A 15062-nucleotide genomic window follows, 5' to 3' on the forward strand; every position below is an offset into this window, starting at 1 on the left:
CAATCTAGTTAAAAACTCCACTGCCATTTCATCTAAGCATCTCCATGCTTCTACAGGTATGTCATCAGGACCAACTCCGAGATTGCACTACATTGCGGAAAAGGTAAATCTTCCTGTTCCGCACTGTACGGATATCTCCATTCAGTCCGATCAAACATTTACAAGTTCGAACATATGATCTCGGCCATATGAGGTTCGAACTTGTTATATGTTCGATCTACTGAAAAGGGACCCATAAATATATATATATATATATATATATATATATATATATATATATATATATATATATATATATGGGTCTACCTGAGATGGTCGACAAGCCATTTGATCGACTTACATTTGGTCAACAATTCATTTGGTCGACAGGCAGATTTTCCCACCTCCCCAATGTTGTGCGACCCTGGAGTTGATATATATATAGTTGGGGGGGTGGGGGGCACAGCCCCCCACATTGGGGGGTTTGGGGGGCAAAGCCCCCCACATAAAACTGCTTGTCGACCAAATGAACTGTCGACCAAATGAAAGTCTATCATATGGCCTGTTGACCATGTGATAGGGATCCATATATATATATATATATATATATATATATATATATATATATATATATATATATATATATATATATATATATATATATATATATATATATATATATATATATTCCTAATTTTGTGCATTTTGTTTTACTCCTAAGCTAAGAAGCTGAATGGGCAAATCGAAGCTGTGATGTGCTGTAGATATAAATTTCTAGGTCATTACTGATAAATGAATTCACTCACTTGATCTCAAGCAGATGCCTAAAGTGCACACTCATACAGGTGGCTATAATTGACTGGTTTGTTTGTGTGTGTGAACCGTCTTTGAATTTTCCTGTTTTATTTACAGTCTGTTCCTCAAAGAATTTCTGACTTTCTGGTAAAGATTTGTGGACTGCAGTCACTAAATAAAAATAAAGAATTAAGATTCATACTTTATAACCTTTTACAAATGTTTGCTAATGCAAAATTTGCTACACCAGCAACCTTCTAAGTATGTAAGACCAATACTTAAAACTGGTTCCTAATTTTGGGTGTTTGTCACTGATTAATGAGCTAAGTGGTTCAGAGGGCATGGGGGGTGCAATGGGTTGCATGGTATGGTTCTTATAGTAGCAAGCTAAAATACTCTTCTAATTCATTATTTATGTATTTATTCATTCATTCAATCATTAGCAAATACCTGATCTGTACATAGTCATACAATGTAACTGACTCTGTGTGTGTGTGTGTGTGTGTGTGTGTGTGTGTGTGTGTGTGTGTGTGTGTGTGTGTGTGTGTGTGTGTGTGTGTGTGTGTGTGCGTGTGTGTGTGTGTGTGTACACCTATATATCTACATCTATGTATCTATGTATCAACATACATATATATATATATATATATATATATATATATATATATATATATATATATGTGTCTAGTTTTAAAGCTAGACGTTTCAAAACTTTGAATTTATAATGGTTGAGACCATAAGATTGAAGTTTTGAAACTTCGAACTGTTTACATGGGGATCGCCATACAGTGCCAAATGAGAAATTTATCATTTTCTTTGCTATAGTGTGATTTCAGAGTTGGTATATTTAATTAGCAGGGGATGTGTGGGCCTGATGTTTTTTTTTTTTTTTTCGAAGTTTGAAGTTTTAAAACTTTTATCTTATGCTCTCAACCATAAGAAATTCAAAGCTTTGAAACCCTGAGCTTAAAAAAAAAAAAAAAAATATATATATATATATATATATATATATATATATATATATATATATACATATATACACAAACTGTGTTTGGGTTACAACAAATTGTCTGGGCTGCTTCCTGTCATACAGTATTTGATTCCCTCAGGCTTTGTCTTCAGTGTGACTCTGACCTGGTCATTTCATCAGGCAGTGCTCCTGTGCTTCTCCTGAAAATGAGTACTTGTGTCCAGCAAACTGTCCTATGCTGTTATCAAATGTGGTACATATTTGTCTTTTAAATTCACATAGCTGCTATTTAGTGCTTCAGAATACTATGAATCCCAACATGTCTCAAGTAGTTTAATAGACTGCCAGATGCATTTTCAGTAAATGAGAGTTTCATGTGAATAGAAGTTTACTGCTCCCAGTTTGCAGGTAGCTGGAAATTTTGTGACCCAAAGGCTCTTGACATTAGCCTTGACCTCCGAGTGGGTCCATGATGGAGCCCTATGGTGCTCCACTGGTGACCTGTCTGTTGGTGGATGGTCTGATCAATACTGACCTCTTGGGTCATGTCTGTGAGCCAGTTGTCAATCCTGTAAGCTGTGTAAAGATTTATGCCAATATTAGTGTGTTTGTCCACAGTATCAGAGTGGCATATTGTATCAAATGCCTTAGCCAGGTCTCAGTAGGTGGCATGCACCATTTTCCCATCATCATCTGCCTTGGTTACCTTCTCAAGGAAGTCTACAAGGTTAAGTGGCATGACCATCCTTTGACAAAATCAAACTGGGATGGGTCCAGTGTTTGTAGGTTGTCAATGTCTTTGTTGATCATTTCCATGCTAATTAATTCCACGGCTTTCCATATTGGACTAGTCAGACTAATGTGTCTGTAATTTCCTGGGTCAGTTGATGGTCCACCCTTGTGAAGAAGGATACTTGTTGCCATCCTCCATTCACTTGGTACGTACCCTGTTTTGAGACTGTAGTTGAAAATTAATTCAAGTGGTCCTGACAGGTCCTGTTTCAGCTATTTAGGAGGCAACCTGAGATATTGCCAGGCCCCATTCAGGTTGTTTTTCACCTTAGTGAGGACTACTACGACCTACTCCCTACTGTTAACATGGGGGGCTATGGTGGTAGGGCTTATACAATGGATGGTGGGGGGGAGTGGGGGAGGTAAAGTTTCAGCTGAATTTGTCAGCTAGCAGATTTGCTATTTCACTCTGCTCAGTGAAAGTGGTACCATTTACTGCCAGTTCTGTACACTGTACAGCTGTTGAAAGCTTTGTGGTTGGGTTGGGCAGGGCAGAGAATTTTGACAAATCATTACTTAACAGGATGTAGTTTGCTTTAGAATTGTTTCTAACTGTATCAGATTGTGCTGCATTTTCCAAGTTGATTGTTATTTCGAATGAGACAGCTTTATGATCTGACCTCACCAGTGAGGATGTGACATGAGGCGGGGGGGTGCAGCACTCTCCCATATTGGTGAGAACAAGGTCCAGTTTGTTTGAACCTCTGGTTGAACTGTGCACCAACTGATCAAGGACATTTGTTTTAATAAAGTCTAGAAAACTTTGTGCCTGCTCATTGGAGGCAGTGTGTTTCCTAGTCTATAGAGAGGTAGTTAAAGTCTCCCATGAACAGAGTGTTTGGTTAGTTTGAGTGTGCCTCCAGTAGGTCTAGATAAGAGTTGTAGGATTCTTGAGACATAGATGGTGAAATAAAGTTTGCTAATATATGGTAGGGAACTCTACCTAAGGTGATTTACATGTGGATGAACTTCAGGATATCATCCTTTTAACCAACTTTAAGGTATACTCTGCCAATGTAGATCAAGACATCTTCACCTTTAGTCCCTGTCGGTATGGCTGATGGTCTAACTGGGTGGGAGGCTAGCATAATGTTTAAGGTGTTTACCTTACTGACACAAGGTGCAGGGTTTGATTCTCACATGGGGTAATTTGCTAGGCTTAAAATGGCTCACAAGGGCAGTTCACCTAGTTCTAATCTATGAACATATGAGAAAGGCCCTGTATCCATGCAATGCTCGACTACTTCCTGCAGCTTTAAATCATGTCTTGATAATGACACAGATGTCTATATTCTCCAGAGTGGGGAGAGTTTGTAGGGTGTGGAGTTTCTTGTTAAGTCAGTCCCCTAGCATTGAGCATTAACACCTTTAGGTGCCTTTGGGTCTTATTTGCTGTGTCTGTAAGTTTGTCACTCTGACATTGCCTAAAATGACTCTAATGGGGTAGATAAAATATTAGCAAAATTCCAGAAGCCTGGTGGGGACAGATGCAGGGCATCTATGGCAAAACAATGTGGTCTGTTGACCATGTCCTCCAGGCTGACAGATATTGAATCCTGCTGGACTGACACCAGAAACTAAGCCAGTTGTTAAAGAAATAATTTTTCTTCATACTGTGACATCATCCTTGCTGTAGGTAGAATGCTACTCAGTGCAAGGCATGTACCAGTCTGAGACACATATCCAGACAGGTCCATAATGTGTCTCTTCATATAATCAAGAGGGATATGTCTCAGGTCATTTATACTCACAAGGACTATGATAATATCATGCTGGTACCTGCGATGCAATGACTTGACACACACGTGTGTAAATTGACAGATCCTGGTTCCAGATAAGCAACTGACCGTAAGCTTCTCCTTGTCCAGTCTGGTGAGTGGGGCATCTATGTGTCATGCAATGGAGTCCACTATGACAAGAGTCCTGGGTAAATTGTTTACTTGCCTTATGGTCTTTGTTTTTGGGGGTCCATTGTCTGTAGGCTAATATGCAATGTTTTCTGTTGCTTCTGGTATATGCTTTAGAGATTTCTGAGGATGGGCATTGCTGTTTGTGGGCTTATGAACTCTTTGGGGTGTGAGGAGTTTGCTTTTTAGTGCCTAAGAATAAGATGGTCTATGTGTGTGTGTGTGTGTGTGTGTGTGTGTGTGTGTGTGTGTGTGTGTGTGTGTGTGTGGATGTAGTGTATGTGTTTTTGACAACCTTGTTTGTATGACAGATTTTTTTGCCTCCAAGGAAATTTTATATGTACATTTCTCACATACTGTGTTGCTTTCTTTAAGAATTAAAAGGCTGTCAGAGGTACTCAATAGAAGCCTACCAAAAGATCAGAGATCTCTCAAGCATGAACCAATTGCATACATTGTAAAGCAAACAGAATCCATTACACATAACAACACACACACCTGTGTCTCAGCAAATAAGCCCGTAAGGCAAAACAACTCAAAACCAAATGTCCTGGTCAGAGGCGACTCCATAGTGAGACACACAGGTGTCCCCCTCACCAGCCTGGACAAGGAGAAGGTCAAGGTCAGCTGCCTAATAAGTGCCAGGATCTGTCAAATCATGCACATACTCAAGTCACTCAACCACAATCACTGTTATGACTCTGTCATAGTACATGTTGGAATAAATGAGACAAACCTCTCTAGATTATATGAAGAGAAACATGACTGAACTCTCAGATTATGTGTCCTAGGCAGGTATGTCCCTAGCCCTAAGCAACATTCTACCTTCACCCAAGATGATGCCACAATATAGACAAAAAAATGACTGAGTTCATCAGTTGGCTTAGCTTCTGGTGTTAATCCAGGGGGATCCAGTATCTGTCAGCCTGGAAAGACATGGCTGACAGACCACACTGCTTTGCCACATATGGTCTTTACCTGTTTCCTCTAGGTTTTTGGATACTGGCAAATGTGCTTGCCTCCCCCATAATGCCTTTTTAGGCAATGTCAAAACAACAACATTTCTGAAGTAAAAGAATCCTCTTATTAACTCAAGGTTATGCTGCTTAATGCTAGGAGCCCAAAAAGGAAACTGCACTCCCTGGAAGCACTTCTCACCTTGGAAGATGTTGATGTCTCTGCAGTCACTGAGACATGATTGAAGGCTGTAGAGGGTACCCCTGCCATGCAAGGCTACAATGTCTTCCACATGTTCAGACCCCAAAACAAGCACAAAAGAACCAAAGGTGGAGGTATATCCAGCTTTATTAAAGACAAATACACTTTGAGACTGGTTAAACAGTATGACTCTCTTGAGCTTCTCCATGTCCAACTAACTATAGGCAAAACACCCTACCACATCATTGCTAGCTACAGGTCCCCCATCATGAACCAAGAGAAGCACACCACCTACCTGGACTTACTAGAGTCACTCACTATTCAGCCAGACACTCTGATCATGAGAGAGTTCAACTATACTTCCATCAACTGGATGACAAATACGAGCACAAACATGCTTGTCCTGGGATTCCTGGGTTATGTCAATACAAATGTCCTGGAACAGCTAGTCTGCACCCCCAAAGGGGTACTCAAATGTCCTAGACTTAGTACTCACCAACATGAGGGGGGGGGGTCACTGCACTACTCCTTATGGGTTTCCCTCCCTGGTAAGGTTAAACCATAAATCTGTCTCGTTTGAAGTAATGATCAGATCTGACACCTCCACAGAAGAAAAAAAAACTGAAAAACTTTTCCAAAGCAAACTACAGCCTATTAGACAAAGGTATAAAGTTTCAACCCCCACCCAGCCAATAATGTCTCTTATTCAGAGGAGTACACAAATGACCTGTATAACTACCTAAGCAACTGTAGCTGACCAGATCAAAACCAGGTCCTTCTGAAAAAAAAAAAAAAAAAAAACAGACCACCCTTGTGGACCTCAAGTATATAACAAAAGGAAGAAGTTGATGTCTAAGGACAAGAGGAAACTTGCTCAGCAGAAGAAGAATACCCTACTCAGCTTGAACAAGTCCTCTAAAGCTAGTTATGAAGCTAAATTAGCATCTCTAGTGAAGGATAATCATAAGGCATTCTTTAGCTACATCCGAAATCTAAAAGGGAATGCCCAGTTATATGCTGAACTAATGGTGGACAGTACCTCTCAAACTGAACCTGAGGAAATTGCCAGCCTGCTAGCTGACAGATTTGGGACAAACTTTACCCCCTTTCCCCACCAGCCACATCCCAAAGCATACCTGACACCAATCCTTTACCTAGTACCTCCAAAGAGCAGGTCATATCCATGCTCTCCAAGACCAAAAACACAGCCTCTATGAGACTAGATAACATCACAGGCTTCTTACTAAACAATTTAAAACAAGACCTAGAACCATTTGGCACTGTCTTTAACCTCAGCCTAAGCACTGGCTTTGTTTCAGCAGAGTGGAGAACAGCAACAGTAATCTCCTTGCACAAAGGGGTTCCATCCACCGACCTTGGAAACTATAGACCCATAAGCCTAAACAGCCTTATCTGCAAGGCCATGGAAAGAATCATCATGGACTTTATCAACAAGGACATAGGTGACATTCAGACTCTTGACCTGACCCAGTTTGGCTTTGTTAAGGTAGATCATGCTTATTAAACCTGGTGGACTTTTTCAAGAATGTCACCAAAGTCCTGGACAAAGACAAAACAATACATACTGCCTATCTTGACTTAGCCAAGGCCTTTGACACAATTTCCCACTTAGGCATCATTGAGAAACTCTCCCAGTTGGGGTCTGAATGCAGAGATGGGGTCCAGATGGAGAGATGATAAAATCATCAGAAGGAGAGAAGTATTGCTGGAATTTAATTTATCCTCAAGTCTTGGTGAATACCTTCACAAGGTGGACCCTATTTTTTACAAACTCTCACCAAGATAACATTGATATATAGACTGCAGTTTATATAGCATATATCATGGACAGAAGTCGGTTAAAAATAAAGAAGATAGCTGGGTGCACAGATCCCAGGATATAAAAGTGCCCAATCCTGGAGGCACACTGGTGCCAGAACTGGGAATAATGACAGTGCAGAATCCTCAAGATATGGATATATTCCTACAATGGGGCCAGGCCAGGACCAGGGGGAGGATAGCCCCCCCCCCTGTTGTAGAAGGAAGTAACAGTCTACTAAAATTATAAAAACTGATAGGTCAAATAAGAGCCACACAGACGATAGAGTGGACTATTAAGGATAAGAAAGAAATTATGTATTCTTACTATTATGCAAGAAGCCCAGAATTTCCAGACCAAAAATATATGAAAAGATTAAGAGAGAAATTAGAGGACAGAAAAATACTTCCACAAAAAAACTGTCAAAAGCTTCAAATAAAATTTTGTGTTCATTAATACAACAGATCCATGAAAAACACTATATAGACCAAGAAACCTTGTGCCATTTGCAAAAAGAAGCAACTGAGGAAGTGCAAAAATTTAAAGAACAAATGTGAGAGACATTTGAAGGGTATTAAAAAAAAGAAATATGGACAAGGGAAAGAAAGAGAGATCTGATATGGTGCAATATTTATGCAAAGGAGAAAGCCAAAGTAATCAACCCAAAAAAGGCAGCCCCAAAGATATTCGAAGAGAAATACAGGCAAAGGGATCCAGATATGGAAAATTTCACAATAAAACATAAAATCACAAAGAGGGACTGTAGAACGGAAGATTAGTCAAGTAGAAGTTAAAAAAAATAGAAGCTGAAGTTATGGAATATTTGCAAAGTGAAGGATTACTGTGCAGCCAAATTAATAACAGATAAAGTTCTAACACAAGAACACAGGGTAGTAAGAGAAAGGACAGGGAGAAATCGGATGCCATCATGGAAGTATTGAATAGAAAAAACTATAAAGCAATTAAGACAAGAAGTGTCACAGGTGGAAGAATACAGAAGAGGCAACAGATCAACAAAAATACTCAGAAAGATAGACGTGATAAAAGCACTGAACAGTATTATAACAGATCAGGATTTTTCATGCACTGTTGCAAAAAATAAACTAAATATATCAGCACAGGCAGAACAACACAGATAAATATAAAGAAAAATTACAAAATAAGCAATTTATTGATGACCCAAAAAAAATTATAGAGAATTGGGAAACAAGGTAAAAGGAATTGAAAGACCAGCAAAAACAGAATAAATAGATACATTTTAGGGAAATATTTATAAAGATCCTGTGGAAAGCAACAAAGATGCCAAATGGCAGAAGAAGTAAAAGAAAGAATAAGAAGTTCAAATATACAGGATATGAAATGGGATGAAGTCGTGGCCAGAGAGAATGAAACAAAGTTAAGAAAGCCTTAATTGGAAAACTCCAGCCCCAGATACAGTACCTAACTTCTGGCACAAATATTTAGCCATGAGTAAGAACTATTTATATGCACACCCCAAAGAGACACCAGCCTGGCTAACAACAGGAAAAATAATGCTCCTTCTTAAGAGTGAACCTGCCAGCTACCCTAAAAACTATAGACCAATAACTTGCCATTTGACAATGTATAAACTATACACTGTAATTGATGCTGACACAGTTTATAGTCATTTACAAGAAAACTCAATTATGGCAATAGAACAAAATGGTAATAAAAGAAAGTCATATGGAACAAAGGATCATTTGTTGTTAAATAAAGTCATAGTAGAGAACTGTAAAAAGGGGAAGAATCGAAGTATGGTATGAATAGACTATAAAAAGCATTTGACAGTATCCCACATTTATGGATAAAAGAGTGCTTAAAAATGTATAAGATACACCATACACTGAACAACTACATTGCAGCAACCATGAAACAGTGGCAAACCACTTTGCAGCTAAGCTGTGATAAAGGACAAATTATTATTCCAGGGATAAAAATCCAAAGGGAGGTATTCCAGGGGGATTTTCTGTCACCACTGCACTTTTGCATTGCCCTTATCTCATTAAGCTGTCTGCTTAACAGATCAGGTCATGGCTATAATCTGCCTCCCAGAAAGCAACAAAGTGTAAAGACTTCTTCTCTCTTTTGATGATTTAAAACTGTATTGCTCATGAGATGTGGAACTGAAAGCACAACTGCAAGTAGTCAAAAGTTTTTCAGATGTTGTAAGAATGGCATTTGGTCTTGATAAATGTGCAAAACCAACCTTTAATGCGGGAAAGCTGCAGCACCAAGAAAACATCAGTTTGGGACAAGAATGTAATATAAAAGAACATGAGCAAGAGAGACTGTATAAATATTTGGGAATTGATGAAGGATCAACAATAAAACAGGAACAAATGCCAATAAAACTTAGTAAAGAATATTTTAGAAGACTTAAATTAATCCTGAAAACAGAGTTGACATTTAGGAACAAAGCTCAAGATATAAACCCATTTGCTCTTCCTGTTCTAACTCACAATTTTGGTGTGATTGACTGGCCCCAAAAGGAGTTTGATAGATTAGACAGGAAAACAAGATGGATGATTCATGCTCATCAAATGATTTATAAAAATCAGTGGATACCAAGATTATATATTCCACATTCCAAAAGAGGTATGGGCCTCCTTGAAATTGATTACATCTATAGATCCGCAATCGTGGGGCTGCATACATATCTTCTGACCTCACAAGACCCAAACATAGTGAAAGTTCTAAAGGATGAGGAGAATAAATCTAAGATGGCTTCCTTTCTTAGTCTAGCAGAAGCATTTCAGCATCAAACGGGAATGGAAATCAAACCAGAAGTAGATACAAATCAGGCAGCTACTGAATGCGCCAAAAAACAAAAGAAAGCATATAAGATGAAAGATCAGATGTGAAGGCAAGAAATGTAGAAAGTGCATAAATATAGTCACAGGTATAGAAAACTCCAGGAACAACCTTGTGTTGATCAGGACTGAACGCAGGAATGGTTAAGGAGAGGTGAACTGAAACCAAAAGATGAAAGATATTGGCAGCCCAAGATAGTGAATATCTACACATTGGTTTACTAAGTCCAGTGAGCATGTGGGAGAAACAGACAAATGTACATTTTGTAAAACAGAACTGGAACACTTGCACAACTTGTTGCTGGTTGTGACATACTAATGGCAGAAGGACTGTGTACTGAAAGGCAGAATAATGTAGCAAGACTGTTGCACTGGGGATTGTGCAAACATTATAATACTGAAGTAGCTAAAAAACACTGGAAACATGAGCCACAAAGCATCATAGAAAATAATAAAGTCTACATCACATTGCATCACCCATTACCAACAGTTCAAAAGATAGATGTGAAAAAAACAGATATAGTGGTCCATGAGAAGAAGACAAAAGTAGCATTGATCATTGAAATCATCACACCCAGTGATTACGGGTCTATATCACATCGTCGAACTTGTATAAGTTCAAACTATGTAATATCAAACCCAAAAGTCCGAAATCACACAATAATGAACACACAGAACAGCGATTCTTTTCCCAAGGAAAAAAATTGCTGTTCCCTAACAAAAAACCCATAAACCTTAAATTAAAACTAAACAACACCCTACTTAAATATATGAACTTCAAGATCGCACCACACTGGAGGAAATAGCAAAGCCCCAAAAATGGCCCACCGATTTTTTTCCCCTGGGTAAAAAAAATCGATGTGACGTGGCTTCACTATTTTTGTGTTTCGGATTTTTGGGTTCGATATTACATCGTTCAAACTTATACAAGTTTGACAATGTGATATAGACCCGTGACTACAGTGTCTTGCATACAGAGAGACACAAAGTCATAAAATATCAGGATTTGCAGGCAGGAATGACAGTAATGTGGAAGAAAGATACCCAGAGAGTTCCAATAGTAGTAAGAGCAATGGGTCTTATAAAAAAGAGTCTACAATCCTATTTAAATATGCTACCAATACATGTAACAACATATGAATCGCAGAAGGAGTCATTACTGGGAACATTGCGGGTGCTTTGAAGAGCACTTCTGGCTAACATCAAAGACTGAAACAATACTAATTTCATGAACTTTAATGATACTTTGACTTAGGAATGAGGTCCATTCCCATCATGGTATTAGAAACCCAAAAGATTTGGAGAAATTAAAAACTGGGGATTAACTCATACATCATTAGATCAGTAGCCAACTGGCTCACCAACAGAACACATACAGTCAAAGCTGGGGATTCTACCTCTACAAGTAGACTAGTTACCAGTGGCATACCAGAAGGATCTTTGCTGTGCCTTCTGCTGTTTGGAATCTATTTCTTGGAAGTCCAGGCAAAAGTAGACGGCCTGTGGCTTACCACATTCGCTGATGATTGCAAACTGGATGCAATCCTCATCATCATATTTCTCAAACTTTTGATATAATGATCACATCAACAAAAATCATGAGTCTTCTTCTTTTTCTTCTTCTTCTTTTGGCTTTTTCCCGGTTAGGGGTCCCCACAGCGGATCACCTGTCTGCTCATGATTGGCAGTGGAGTTTTACGGTGTCGAGTTGCCAGCCTGGTGGCCAACCTTCTACAGAACAAAAATCATGAGTAAGGAATGAAATTCAGTTTTGTTTGTTTTTTCTTTCATGAAAGAAATAAGCTGTATATAACTAAACAGCAATTCACAATAAATTGGGAATACAAAATACTTGTAGGATACTTAACTCACATTTGAGAATAGTGACGGCCTCAAAACTCCCCCTCAAAAAAGAAGGTCACTTTCTGTATATCCCTCTGGAATTAGATTAGGATGAAGACAAAAATGCCCTTAGTCATGTATTTATGAAGACACAAGTGCTCTCAGTCATGTATTTCAGGTAGTTATTGCCAAACATACTGCATGCCTCATCACTCCCTATGGTATGCCTCCTCACTCCCATCCTCAAAAGCAGCCACTTTCTGTGTACCAATCTGATGCCAGACTGGAACAAAAACAGAAAGAGCAAACAGAACACAGTAACATAGTTCAGTCTGCTGTTGTCAAATGTGTCCAACAGCATGTCTCCTTACCCTTTCCCTCCAAAATAATCACCTATGTAAGTGTATAATGTTTGATTGCCAGGAAAGTAAAAAAAAATACAAACCACAAGAATATATTCCAAATTGTTGCTCCTAAACAGTACATTGCCACCAGCAAGCTATAGTGACCGTCCTCTGAGGTTTTTCAACAAAGTTGCAGAAATAATAACCATACTGTCCACGGCCCCTGTATAAGCTATTGCAACATCCTGTGCACACCTCAGAGATTTTACTGTAATGAAAATTAAAGTAGTAATGATCACATTGTGTCCAGCCCCCTAAACACACACACACACACACACACACACACACACACACACACACACACACACACACACACACACACACACACACACACACACACGTTATAGCAACTTTCAGTGCACATGTCTAAGCAGACCCATATGAGCTTGCATGAAGTTCAGAGCAGAGGACATGACTAAGCCTGTATCAAAATCCTGTTATACAGCCTGCAGAGTAGCAGCTGCTAGTATTTAAAAGATCTGAGAGTCTGGTTATTCCGTAGATATTTTATATTTCATTTTTGAAAGATAATAACATTTTTTAAATATTTTTAATTACTACCCAGAAGAGAGTTATGCATGTGCCCTGCAGTATTGCGCATGTCCTCAGATAAAACTGGGAAATTTACTTTTCCTTTTACACACACACACACACACACACACACACACACACACACACACACACACACACACACACACACACACACACACATACACTTACTGACACTGTCTCTGACACAGTGGTGGGTGGTGACTTCAAATTAAAGGGGGGCTGCAGGAGACAGTTGAAAGGGTTGGGCCAATCGGAAGATGTGTGGCCAACTAGAAAGGGGTGGAGCTATGATCAAACCACAACAACTGGAACTTTAATTAAGTACGCTGCCCTGGGTGCCCAACCATCATTACAAGAGTCCAATCAAGACAAAATGAAGTGTAGAAGAAAAAAATATTTCAATGCATTGGCTACATGACAGCTTACTTAATATCTAGATGGAAACACAAAGGTTGTGAGGCATGAAAAAATAAATTACTTTTTAAATACATTACTGGAATGCCAGTCAAAATAAAGTATAAAACAAAAAAACAAGCAGCACTCATGTCAAACCACTTCTCCTTACACTGCAGTTTATAGGTTTGTAGACTAGTACTAAGCTAACTGCCCTTGCGAGCCATTTTAAGCCTAGCCAATTATCCCTTGTGAGGCTCAAACCCTGCATCTTGTGTTTGCAAAGCAAACACTTTAACCATTAGGCCACCCTCCCAACCGTTGAATTTTAATTTATATTGAGCTTTATAAAATTACCAAGTAACATGCTGAAAGTAGCAATCTCTGTGATACCCCCACTTGTAAAAATGTTTCTTATCCAAAAAAGACCTGCTGCCTGACAATAACTATCTACTTGTTTCATGGGGAAGACATGATAAAAGTAAAAAATGAACAGGAAACAAGAAACAAGCTCAAGATAAATTGCTTAAAGGATTACTGCACAAGTTATGGACCACACATGATAGATTGTCATTCTGTTTAGTTTATGGGTAAAGCCTGCAATGATGACTGCAAGTCTCCAACAAATGTAATGAGCTTCTGAACATATGTAATCCTGTCCTCTATTACAAATACTGTCATATGCATTTCAATACCTAAAGCTTATACGTTATCTAGTTATGTAAATATTCTCTGCATGGCAACAACAAAAAGGCTTTCAATGTTGGTAATTCTTTAACAGTATGCTTATTAAAGCTTACTTGCATCTTACAATCTCCAACAAGCTTACCTGATGGTTATTACAGCATTGCTACTTAAACACAGAGTAACAGGGCACTGTGACAGCATGCATTTTCTAAATAATAAGAAGCATAAATCAACCGTATAAAAATATGACAGAAAACCAGAACATTCGGCAAAATCAAGGACAGATGAAAAGCCACTGTCGTACTTGTGTCTGCCTTGGATGGGGGAATACTCTGCACACTTACACTGCATAACTGCTCCTTGCCTTGCTTGGTCACATCCAGAGTCACTACATGGGGGAATGGGGTGCAGCAAGTATGTCACAATTTGAAATGTCTCTGGCTGCCGGTGATGGCTCTGACACTCATACCTCTCAACCTCAGAGCAAGAAATTTCGACAAAGCCATACACAGAAGGGGGACACAGGCCCAACAATAAGGACAATTTTTAAATACTGCTCTTATAAACTTAGAAAGATAATAGAATAGTAGTAGGTCTTGCATTAGTATGAATTTTCTGAAGGGTATGAAATCTGAAACTCAAATGTCTGCCATTATTTTCTAACTTCAATCTTTAATGATTTGCCACTAATTTGCAAGAAAACCAAAATTTTATAAAAAACGGACCAAAAATGTGATGGAAAAATATAAAATTGCCACACAATACAGCTGGGAACCTGTCAAAGACGGGGCACCTTTTTAATATTAGTACTGTTAAATTGAGCAGCTGACAAAATAAGAGAATCTACATGCATTTCTGAAATAAAAGTAATGTATAACTCTGATCATTACAGTTATTTATAATTGTAAACCCTCCACGTTTTCTTCCAAAACT

This window comes from Protopterus annectens, chromosome 2.part1 (genome assembly GCF_019279795.1).
Source record: "Protopterus annectens isolate FY-2018-M chromosome 2.part1, PAN1.0, whole genome shotgun sequence".
In the NCBI taxonomy this organism is placed as follows: Eukaryota; Metazoa; Chordata; order Ceratodontiformes; family Protopteridae; genus Protopterus; species Protopterus annectens.